Genomic DNA, 12,157 nt, shown 5'->3' with positions numbered 1-12,157 from the left:
ACCTTAACATGCTATATTAAGGTATCTTAAGTATATGTGCATGTGTGTGCATGTATATACACATATTTATTTCACACACACATGTGATGCAGCACAAGGTAAAAAAGATGAAACACCAAGGAATACTAACAACTAATGTGCAGGTATTGACCTGTACTGAAGAAGAGAAAGGAATGGAATAATGGATAAATGGAATGCTACAAGAAGAACTGATTTTTTTTTTAGGAAGAGACTGTTAAGGAATTGCTTTATTAATACAAAACATACAAACTATAGAGGGCTAAGAAATTTAAATATCTAAGTTATGGCAAACAGGTGGCAATTCAACATCCAGAGTTGACAGAATGCTCGGAGATGGCAACGGGTTAGACTCCCACGGTAGAGAGGGCATCTTCAGAGGTGAAGTGGGGCCCAGGTGCAGCAGCTTGTCAAGTTCCAGCTCCTCATCAAGGATCATTAGAGGCACTCCATTCAAGGGTAGGTGTGCAATCTGGTGCTCTTCAGGCAGGTCAAAACTCTCAAAATCTAAAGGATTGAAGAGAAAGAGTTATTCTGTTTCTGGATAGGTGGCTTCTGAGGCAGGAACAGAAGTTTTTGCTTTAACAGTCATCTCAGTCACCTTTTTGGCAGAGAAGGTTGTCTGCTTCTGTTTGAGGGGTCCATTAGTCTTTACCAACTTTTCTGTAGCTCTGTTGACTGACAGTTCCCAAAGGCTTTCTGGCAGTTTTTGGTAAGACTGGTGGAGCATCAAACATTTTGTCAACACACTGTGTTGAAACCTGAGATCTCCCATCTAAAGCTTTGACTGACAACCCAGACCCCAGCTTCCTGTCCTTAAGGAGCCACACAGGTGCCTGATTCCCCATTTTTCTTGTCAATAAAGATCAGAGTAGCCATTCTGAATTAACCCAGGCCAGGCCTCCAAGAAGAACTATTTTTAACATAAACAATCCTTCATAAAAATAATCTATAAATGTCATACAGTCTCAATTAAAATAGCACTTTTTGTAGAACTAGAGAAACTGATATATGGTTTACCTAGAGGAATTAGCATGGGAAAGTGTCCCGGAAGACCGTGCAAAAAGGAAAGGTGCTGGAGCAGGAGGAGCCCTTCAGGATTGGTGGAAAACTAACCAATGCCTTATAGATAAAAATAAGAGATGGATAAGACATATGCACCCCTATGTTTATCGCAGCAGTATTTACAATAGCCAAGATATGGAAGCAACCTAAGTGTCCATCAGTAGAGGAATGGATAAAGAAGAGGTGGTACATATACACAATGGAATACTATTCAGCAGTAAGAAAGAAACAGATACTACCATTTGCAACCACATGGATGGAGCTAGAGGGTATTATGCTCAGTGAAACAAGCCAGGCAGAGAAAGACAAGTACGAGTGATTTCACTCATCTGTGGAGTATAAGAACAAAGAAAAAACTGAAGGAACAAAACAGTAGCAGACTCACAGAACCCAAGAATGGACTAACAGTTACCCAAGGGAAAGGGACTGGGGAGGGTGGGGAGGAAGTGAGGGATAAGGGGATGAAGGGGCATTATGATTAGCACACATAACCTCTGCAGGGGTTTGGGGGTACGGGAAGGCAGTATAGCACAGAGAAGCATCTTACTATGCTGCTGGACAGTTACTGTAATGGTGTATGTGGTGGGGACTTGATAATAGGGGGAATCTAGTAACCACAATGTTGCCCATGTGATTTTATATTAATGATACCAAAATAAAAATAAAATAAAATAAAAATATTTAAACCAAAAAAATAGATAAATAAGGGATGGATAATGGATTAAGAGGGGTGGCATATCTTATTCTTGTATAGGAAGAACATTGTATTGAAATGGCAGCATATATTAAATAACTACATGAATTTTGGTCTATTTCTTGGCCTTGTTCAATTCCACTGACCTACCTTTCACTACAGTTTAAAGAACTGGATTCCCATTTAACTTCATTCAACAAAATAAATGTTCTTTAGACTCACACAAACTGGAAGAAAAGGATGTAGAATGAGTAAATATGCAGTTAGGAGACTATCTTCAGGATAGGATTGGGGTAAAAATAATATAACTGAGTCTAGCATCCTCGTATTATATGTATGTATAATTCTGTCTTTAGATCTATATCTATGTCTATAATTCTCTTTCCTGGCATACGAATAGAAATTTCAAGGTTTTCCTGGAAGGTAACAGTGGTTAATCTGGGAGCTCAAATGCAGTCTGACTGGCTGTGAATGTGGCTGGGTTGGGGAACTTTACTCCAATGTGCATGTTTTATTGTTACTTTTGAAAATGCCATTGGAGGTAAAAAATGGCATCAGGTATTATCTCCACTATTACTGTTTTTACTCCTACTCTTCCTTAATAATAATTTTGAAAATGTACTTTCCACTGTAGTATAACAAGGAGTGATATGGAAGAGATATTCTAAATACACTAAGTGAAACAAACACATTGTATACTAGTTATTTATATCTAGAAGTAATAGTAAAGGTAATTTTTGATTCTTTTTTCCTCCATTTTGTATTTGAAATTTGTGCTTGCATTGCACTTGCCATAAAAAAAGACAAAAATTAAACACACAATGAACTTGAAGTCATTTCAATCTTTTAAAATCATTTCTTGACTGATGTAGCTACTAGAGAGTAAAATTTTTTGAAGTCCTTTGGGTATATAATAGAGAATAATCAATTAATGAGATTTTGAATTCACTATGTTTCAATTTGGAAAATTAAAAATAAACTTCACTGATGATTTTAAATATCTTAACAAGGTCAGCTGTACTGTGGGTCAGCTTTCACCTGCTGATTGGCAAACGATCAGCTGCATTTGCAAGTAGACCATTTTCTGCATACATGAACATTCATTTTCATGTGGCTAACTTAAAAATGTCATGGCCTTTGACCCACTATAGCCTAGATTAGCTCTGTGGACATAATCATAACTATGGGAAAGCTTTATATAAAAACATGTTCAATTTCACATTGTATATAATAGCAAAAAATTGAAGTAACTTAAATACAATTTATGGAACAGCTTAGAAAACTCGTGGAATTTTGAAGTGGCCATAAATAGTGAATTTTCTGAAGTATTTATATTAGTTTAGAAAAAAGCTCATTATATGATGCTAAGGGAAATAGGAAGGAAACCAACAGTTTTTACAGTTTGAATATATCTTTACAAAACTTAAGAATCTTTGCATGGCTGAGCATTTTAATGGTTTAAATTGAGTTGGTTTGCTGTTTTTAAAAAATGTGAAACTTAACTGTATGAAGCCATTTGGGTTTTTCTTTCCTTCATACAAGGAAAAGACAAATCTACCAAAATAATTGGGTATTTAAAAATGGCTTTGAGACTTATTTGACCTAAATCAAAACTGACAGCCTTTAGTTTTTTTTAAAGTTTGCATTTTACATGCCTCATGGAGAGACTTGGCAAGGGAATATCAAGCCTGCAAGTAGAGTGGTGACCTCAGACATTTAGAGACAGCTGTACAACAATTCCAGAAACTGCTTACCAAAAAAAGTCTGATGTGAAGGATGCGGCTGCCACTCCCTGGGAAACCAGAAAGGAAGGAAGAGCATGGTAAAGGGGGAAATCAGCTGTTGGACCAAGGAAGGATTTAAACATTGAAAAAATGCCAACCATCAAAGACAGTTGCCCTGCCACACAAAATCCTGAGTTCTGTCCATCATCTCCTTCTGTTGGCCCAGCAATTTGCTCAGCCGTAGCTATTTTGGGAGGGAATTTCCACAGAGCTGGCATATCTTCAGCCCCCGAGGTTTCCTCTGATTGACTGATCAACAGGTGTTGAAAAATTGTGTGGCAGAAATAGTGCAGACCCAGTGTACTCATCTGACTTTTGTGACATGACTGTAGTTTTCCTCGAGTGTATTGTTTCTTAATCAAGGAGACTTTTGTAGGAGAAAAGCTAAACATTATTTACAGCATTTATGGGTAATTGCTTTTCCACAGACACAGCACATGCATTTGTTAATGCCATGTTTATTCATGATTTATAAATTAAACAGCATATTAGTGATTACACAACTGAATTCTAAATGAATTATATGACATAGAATGAAATTTTAAAGAAATGTTGACATTATAATCCTAAAAAATATTAAGCTATCTTGATTTAACTGTCTCATAAATTGTCAGAAAAGCACTTAAACAATGGTTATATCAGTATTAGAGAAAAAGAGAAAAAAAAGCATATATAAACTATTAGGTTGTCAAACCAAGGAATATAATTTGGTATTCTTTTTTTACACTAAATGTTTTCTTTAACATTTTTCCAAAACAGAAGAAGCACATGTTTAAAAGTTATTTAAATTTTCAGTAAAAATAAGAAAATTTAAATAAGGCCAAAATTCTCAGTGTATTTACCACGCCATGCCTTTCTATAGTGCTCAGTATAAAAGCCAAAGCCGTGCTTGCTTCGGCAGCACATATACTAAAATTGGAACGATACAGAGAAGATTAGCATGGCCCCTGCGCAAGGATGACACGCAAATTCGTGAAGCGTTCCATATTTTTTGAAAATGACACATCCGATAAAGGCTTGACGTCCAGAATATATAAAGAGCTCACACGCCTCAACAAACAAAAAACAAATAACCCAATTAAAAAATGGGCAGAGGAACTGAACAGACAGTTCTCCAAAAAAGAAATAGAGATGGCCAACAGACACATGAAAAGATGCTCCACATCGCTAATTATCAGAGAAATGCAAATTAAAACTACAATGAGGTATCACCTCACACCAGTAAGGATGGCTGCCATCCAAAAGACAAACAACAACAAATGTTGGCGAGGCTGTGGAGAAAGGGGAACCCTCCTACACTGCTGGTGGGAATGTAAGTTAGTTCAACCATTGTGGAAAGCAGTATGGAGGTACATCAAAATGCTCAAAACAGACTTACCATTTGACCCAGGAATTGCACTCCTAGGAATTTACCCCAAGAATGCAGCAATCAAGTATGAGAAAGATCAGTGCACCCCTATGTTTATCGCAGCACTATTTACAATAGCCAAGAATTGGAAGCAACCTAAATGTCCATGGATAGATGAATGGATAAAGAAGAAGTGGTACATATACACAATGGAATACTACTCAGCCATAAGAAAAGGGCAAATCCAATCATTTGCAGCAACATGGATGGAGCTGGAGGGTATTATGCTCAGTGAAACAAGCCAAGTGGAGAAAGAGAAATACCAAATGATTTCACTTATCTGTGGAATATAAGAACAAAGGAAAAACTGAAGGAACAAAACAGCACCAGAATCACAGAACTCAAGAATGGACTAACAGTTACCAAAGGGAAAGGGACTGGGGAGGATGGGTGGGTAGGGAGGGATGAGGGGGGGGAGAAGTAGGGGGGTATTAAGATTAACATGCATGGGGGGGGTAGGAGAAAAGGGAGGGCTGTACAACACAGAGAAGGCAAGTAGTGATTCTACAACATTTTGCTATGCTGATGGACAGTGACTGTAAAGGGGTTTATAGGGGAGACCTGGTATAGGGGAGAGCCTAGTAAACATAATATTCATCATGTAAGTGTAGATTAGTGATACCAAAAACAAAACAAAACAAACAAACAAAAAAAGGGCAGTTCCTGTGTGGTAACCTCCAATGAGTTCTACACAAGGGTATAAAGGGCATATAAAAGTGTAGGCAAAGGGTCTGTTTGCGTTTATACAGAAGATCAAAGCCTAATTGGGCTACCCCGAAAATGAACTAAGATACGATATGAAAGAGAACTTCCAACATCAGCACTCTCTGGAAGACTCATGCCAGAAGATGATCATCAAAAAACCCCAACAAAGATCCACACACTGCTACAGCTGTAGATGCACTCATCCCACCAGCTCCTGGACTTGCCATGGGAGTGAAGGAGATATCTAAGCTGGCCTGTGCATACAGTAAAACAACAAATTTCACTGGATCTATACTGTTGGAACTCAACCAAGAATTAGGAGAAGTGCAAATTGTAGCGCTCCAAAATCTTACAACTACAGACTATTTACTGTTAAAAGAACATAAGGGATGTGAACATTCCCCAGGAATGGGTTGCTTTAATTTGTCTGATTTCTCTCAGACTGTTCAAGTTCAGTTGGACAATATCCATCATATCATAGATAAGTTTTCACAAATGCCTAAGGTGCCTAACTGGTTTTCTTGGTTTCACTGGAGATGGCTGGTAATTACAGATATGCTTTGGTTATGTAACTATACTCCTATTATGTTAATGTGTGTGTGCAATTTAAGTAGTAGCTTAAAACCTATCCATGCTGAAGTTACTCTACAAGAAGATATGTCAAAAAAATAATCAATCTTCCCATGTTTTCTTCCGCCTGCTGCTTCTATAGCTTTTCTTCTTCCTTCCTAATTACAACCCTTAAATAGAATTCGTGCCTCATATCAAATTTACCGAGTATCATAATTCTTCCAAGTGGTAAAGATACCTCAAGACAAATGCTGGGCATAGAAGCCACAGGATATAAATATGCAAAGAAGTAAAAAGCTAACCATTTCAAACAATAAGGCTTCTCTCTCACTTACCAACTTAACATTTCCCTGTATGGCCCCAGAAGATGACTGGTTAGCCAGAGACGGGTAAGATTCCTCAAGGGAGGAACAACCTAAGACAGGCACAGTCGCAGGGGGGCCAACAGGTGAGAAAATGGGGATCAACAGAGGTGAGGCTTAGAACCTCCCCCCCCGTTCTGAGAGAAATCTTCTGCATACGTGGATGTTTTATTGCCCTGGTCTAGCTTGGATTAACACATAGTCTACAGGCACACACCTGATCATCTACATTTGCTCTCTTACAACACTAAACTATGTTTTCTACCTTTATCTTGTATCTACCTACCACTTCAGCATTTTATTAAAAATGATAATAATAAAGAGAGAAATGTGGTATCCACATATAAATCAAGTATAAAAACCAAATGAGTATTCATATTTGAACTGACTGTTTATAGTTCATAATGCATGAGCAAAACCGAAAGTTTCTGTGATGACTGCCCTTGTACTGTTCACTATGTAACTTATTCATTATATAAGAATTTGTTCTACATGTAAGAACTTGTTTGTTATGCCTCAGAAGATTGGAGACTGACGAAAATTAGGCTTGGGGTGGATTAATGATTGTGCATTGAGCATTGACTCCCCTATACAGAATTTTATTGTCGTTAACAACCATTTGATCAATAAATATGAGAGATGCTCTCACAAAAAAAAAAAAAAAAAGGACAGACTTCCAATGGTAAAATAAATAAGTAACCGGGATGTGAGGTATAGCGTAAGGAATATAGTCAAGATATTGTAACAGCTTGGTAGGGTGATAGCTGGAACCTAGAATTATGTATATAAATGTTCTACCACTGTGTTGTACACTTGAAACTAATGTAATGTAATACTGTGCGTCAACCACCCTTCAATAAAAAATAATTATCTAAAAAAAAAAAAAAAGCCAAAGCCCCTGGTCTGGTCTCTGGGGTTCTGCGTGACCTGCCTCCTCAACCTGTCTTGCGATCTCATGTGCTCGCACTTGCCTTCTGGCCTTCTGGCTGTTTCTGTAGCCTGAAGGCCCACTCCACCTCAGGCTCTGTCATCTCTCCGTTAGGCATGGTCTCTCACAGGGAAGAATGGCCAGAGCCCTCATCTCCTCCAGATGTTTAGACTACAGTCATCTCTTTGCAGGACTGTCCCTGTCTATTCCATCTGAAAATTAACCTTTCTCCATCAATATTTGTAACCCCTCTTGTGTATTTTTCTCTTACAGCTCATCTTTAACACGGTGTTCTTTTTACTTCTCTTACTATTGTTCATATTATCCATTAGAATGTAAGCACTGAAGGAAGAGGTTTTGTATTTGTTTACTATGCCATTATCTGTATAAAAAGTGCCAAGGACATTGTAGGTCCTTGAAAACATGTTTAGAGAATGCTTAGAAAGGAATGCCTAGAAAATATGATGTGTGAACATAACTGGTATGTATGAACGTGAGGGTGAGGGGTTAGGGTTAGTGGTCAGGGTTAGGATTAGGGGTAGGTTTAGGATTAAGTGTTAAGCGAGGATGGGGTTAGTAATAGAGTTAGGTTTTGGGTTCATAGTGAGGGTTATCGTTAGGTTTAGGTTTCTGGTTATGGTTAGGTGTTGGTGAGGGTGACGGTGAGGTTGAGGGGTTATGTTGAGTGGCCAGGTTTAGGATTACAGTTTAGTTTATGGTTCAGTGTTCAGGGTGAAGACAGGATTATGTTTAGAGTTAGGGTTTGGTTTCAGTGTGAGGGTTAGGGTTATGTATAGGTTTTGGGTTATGGTTAGGTGTGGTTGAAGGTAGGGACGTTGGTGAGGTCTTAGGGTGAGTTTCCAAGCTTAGAATTAGGGTTTGGTTTATGTTTAGGTACATGGGGAGGTTCAGGTTATAGTTTGAGTTAAGATTCTGTTTTTATGTTATGGTAAAGGTGAGGTTGAGGTTTAGGGTTATGGTGATGTGTAGGTGATGAGGGGGAGTCATAGGGAGAGGGGTTGTGGGTAGGATTACGGGTTGGGTTAGAGGTTGGGTTAGGTTTAGGATGGGTTATGGTGTGGGTTAGAGTTTGGATTTGGGTTTAGGCTGAGTGTTAGCATGGGAGTCAGGTTAAGGGTTACAGTTCCGTGTGAGTCAGGGTGAGGGTGAGTGTTAGGTGCTGGATTTATGATTAGGGTTAGGGTAACGTTTTGTGTTAAGTGTAGGGGGAGGTTATGGTTATGGCTCGTGTTAGGTTTAGCCTCTACTGTTAGAGTTTGGGTCACCTCTTAACATCACTCCACATGACTGCAGACAGCCTCCCCGATGTTACCATCACTCATTTGAGGCTGGCACTGAGGTTATTCTAAATAACGCTTTAATTTCTTCATCCCACCATGATAGAATTAGGCATTTGAGTCTTTTACAACTTTATGTTCTTGAAATTAGCTGTGAATCAGGAATAAGCTTGCCTGGAGCTGCTACATTTACTTGATAATATAAAGTGAAAGTCATGTGTCTAATATGCATGTCTGAGTTGTGCTGTCTTGTAAAGGTTTGCAAGTAAATCCTGTTGAACTGAAGGAAAAATGTAGGATGTTCCTTTTGTAGAGCACGGTAATGCTCAGAAGAATGTTGGGGGCAGGGTTCTGAACTCTGCCTCTGCTCCTCACAGTGGCATCTGAGGCTGCTGTTGGGGAGGGCGAGGTGGTGAGGGGGGCCTTGGAGACTCCTGGCTGATGGGCAGGATTCTGGGTCCTGTGGGAGGTGGGGGTGTTACTGCCTAATAATTCATTAATATGTCCATGTGTTTTAGGCAGTTTTTCTGGGTTTGTGTTATATTTAACAGTTTTTAAAAGTTGGTTTGCTTTAAAGAGTCCTACTGTGGACAAGGCAGGGTACCAAGTTCCATGGAGTTACAATCCTTCATGTGTGTTTTGTTTAGAGTTGAATCTTCAGCACCTAGAAAAATGTCTGGGCTGTAGTGGGGGCCTGATAAATATTTGTTGAAAAAGATTACAATGGGAGGAGGGGCGGAAGATGGCGGCGTGAGTAGAGCAGCGGAAATCTCCTCCCAAAACAACATATATCTATGAAAATATAACAAAGACAACCCTTCCTAGAATAAAGACCAGAGGACACAGGACAATATCCAGACCACATCCGCACCTGCGAGAACCCAGCGCCTCGCGAAGGGGGTAAGATACAAGCCCCGGCCCCGCGGGAGCCGAGCGCCCCTCCCCCCAGCTCCCGGCGGGAGAAGAGCAGGCAGAGCGGGAGGGAGACGGAGCCCAGGACTGCCGAGCACCCAGCCCCAGCCATCCGGGCCAGAGTGCAGGGTGCTCGATACTAGGAAAACAGGGCAGCAAGAACAGTGAGCAGGCACTGGAGGCTGGGCGACAGAGGACATAAGAAAAGCGCGCGACCATTTTTTTTTTGCTTTTTTGCTGTTTTGTTTTGGCGAGCGCTTTTTGGAAGTCTTAAAGGGATAGGGACCCCAATGCTAGGGAAAAAGCGCAGAAAGACCGGTGAGCAGAGGCCTGAGGCTGGCACCAGAGAATAAAGAAAAACGAACGACCACCTTTTTTTTTTTTTTTAATTAAAAACCTTTTTTTTTTTTTTTAATTAAAAAATTTTTTTTTCTCTTTTTTTTTTTTGGTGGGCGTTGTTTTGTTTTGGCGGGTGCTTTTTGGAAGTCTTAAAGGGGCAGGGCGGGTCACTTAATCCAGAGGTAGGGAATCCGGGATCTCTGGGCACCCTAACCCCTGGGCTGAGGGAGCAGGGAGGCCCCTTACGGAGATAAATAGCCTCCCAGCCGCTCCTGCTCCAACGCGACTCCACCATTTTGGAGTAGCTGCCTGAGCCAGGCCACGCCCACAGCAACAGCGGAGATTAACTCCATAGCAGCCGGGCAGGAAGCAGAAACCCTGTCTGCGCGCAGCTGCGCAGCACAAGTCACTAGAGGCCGCTGTTCTCCCAGGAGAGGAGGGCCACAAACCAACAAGAAAGGAAGTCCTTCCAGCCGTCACTCGTCCCAGTTCTGCAGACTATTCCTATCACCATGAAAAGGCAAAGCTACAGGCAGACAAAGATCACAGAGACAACACCAGAGAAGGAGACAGACCTAACCAGTCTCCCTGAAAAAGAATTCAAAATAAGAATCATAAACATGCTGACAGAGATGCAGAGAAATACGCAAGAGAAATGGGATGAAGTCCGAAAGGAGATCACAGATGCCAGAAAGGAGATCGCAGAAATGAAACAAATTCTGGAAGGGTTTATAAGCAGAATGGATAGAATGCAAGAGGCCATTGATGGAATTGAAATCAGAGAACAGGAACGCATAGAAGCTGACATAGAGAGAGACAAAAGGATCTCCAGGAATGAAACAATATTAAGAGAACTGTGTGACCAATCCAAAAGGAACAATATCCGTATTATAGGGGTCCCAGAAGAAGAAGAGAGAGGAAAAGAGATGGAAAGTATCTTAGAAGAAATAATTGCTGAAAACTTCCCCACACTGGGGGAGGAAGTAATCGAACAGACCACGGACATACACAGAACCCCCAACAGAAAGGATCCAAGAAGGGCAACACCAAGACACATAATAATTAAAATGGCAAAGATCAAGGACAAGGAAAGAGTGTTAAAGGCAGCTAGAGAGAAAAAGGTCACCTATAAAGGGAAACCCATCAGGCTAACATCAGATTTCTCGACAGAAACCCTACAGGCCAGAAGAGAATGGCATGATATATTTAATACAATGAAACAGAAGGGCCTTGAACCAAGGATACTGTATCCAGCACGACTATCATTCAAATATGACGGTGGGATTAAACAATTCCCAGACAAACAAAAGCTGAGGGAATTTGCTTTCCACAAACCACCTCTACAGAACATCTTACAGGGACTGCTCTAGATGGGAGCACTCCCAGAAAGAGCACAGCACAAAACACCCAACATATGAAGAATCGAGGAGGAGGAACAAGAAGGGAGAGAAGAAAAGAATCTCCAGACAGTGTATATAAAAGCTCAATAAGTGAGCTAAGTTAGGCAGTAAGATACTAAAGAGGCTAACCTTGAACCTTTGGTAACCACGAATTTAAAGCCTGCAATGGCAATAAGTACATATCTTTCAATAGTCACCCTAAATGTTAATGGGTTGAATGCACCAATCAAAAGACACAGAGTAACAGAATGGATAAAAAAGCAAGACCCATCTATATGCTGCTTACAAGAAACTCACCTCAAACCCAAAGACATGTACAGACTAAAAGTCAAGGGATGGAAAAACATATTTCAAGCGAACAACAGTCAGAAGAAAGCAGGGGTTGCAGTACTAATATCAGACAAAATAGACTTCAAAACAAAGAAAGTAACAAGAGATAAAGAAGGACACTACATAATGATAAAGGGCTCAGTCAAACAAGAGGATATAACCATTCTAAATATATATGCACCCAACACAGGAGCACCAGCATATGTGAAACAAATACTAACAGAACTAAAGGGGGATATAGACTGCAATGCATTCATTCTAGGAGACTTCAACACACCACTCACCCCAAAGGATAGATCCACTGGGCAGAAAATAAATAAGGACACGGAAGCACTGAACAACAC

At 40.2% G+C, this 12,157-nt stretch overlaps 1 non-coding gene and 1 pseudogene across 1 annotated transcript; one reads left to right on the top strand and one right to left on the bottom strand.

Annotated features, from left to right (window-relative positions):
• Positions 1–235: 235 nt before the first annotated feature.
• Positions 236–897, bottom strand: LOC118915300 (securin-like; annotated as a pseudogene).
• Positions 898–4,446: 3,549 nt separating this feature from the next.
• LOC118915303 (U6 spliceosomal RNA) lies at positions 4,447–4,553 on the top strand. The gene has a single exon (XR_005026031.1). It is a non-coding gene; the product is annotated as a U6 spliceosomal RNA (small nuclear RNA).
• The last annotated feature ends 7,604 nt before the right edge of the window (positions 4,554–12,157 follow it).

Source organism: Manis pentadactyla, chromosome 1, assembly GCF_030020395.1.
Source record: "Manis pentadactyla isolate mManPen7 chromosome 1, mManPen7.hap1, whole genome shotgun sequence".
NCBI classification, from domain to species: domain Eukaryota; kingdom Metazoa; phylum Chordata; class Mammalia; order Pholidota; family Manidae; genus Manis; species Manis pentadactyla.
This window is presented reverse-complemented; position numbering and strand designations above follow the sequence as displayed.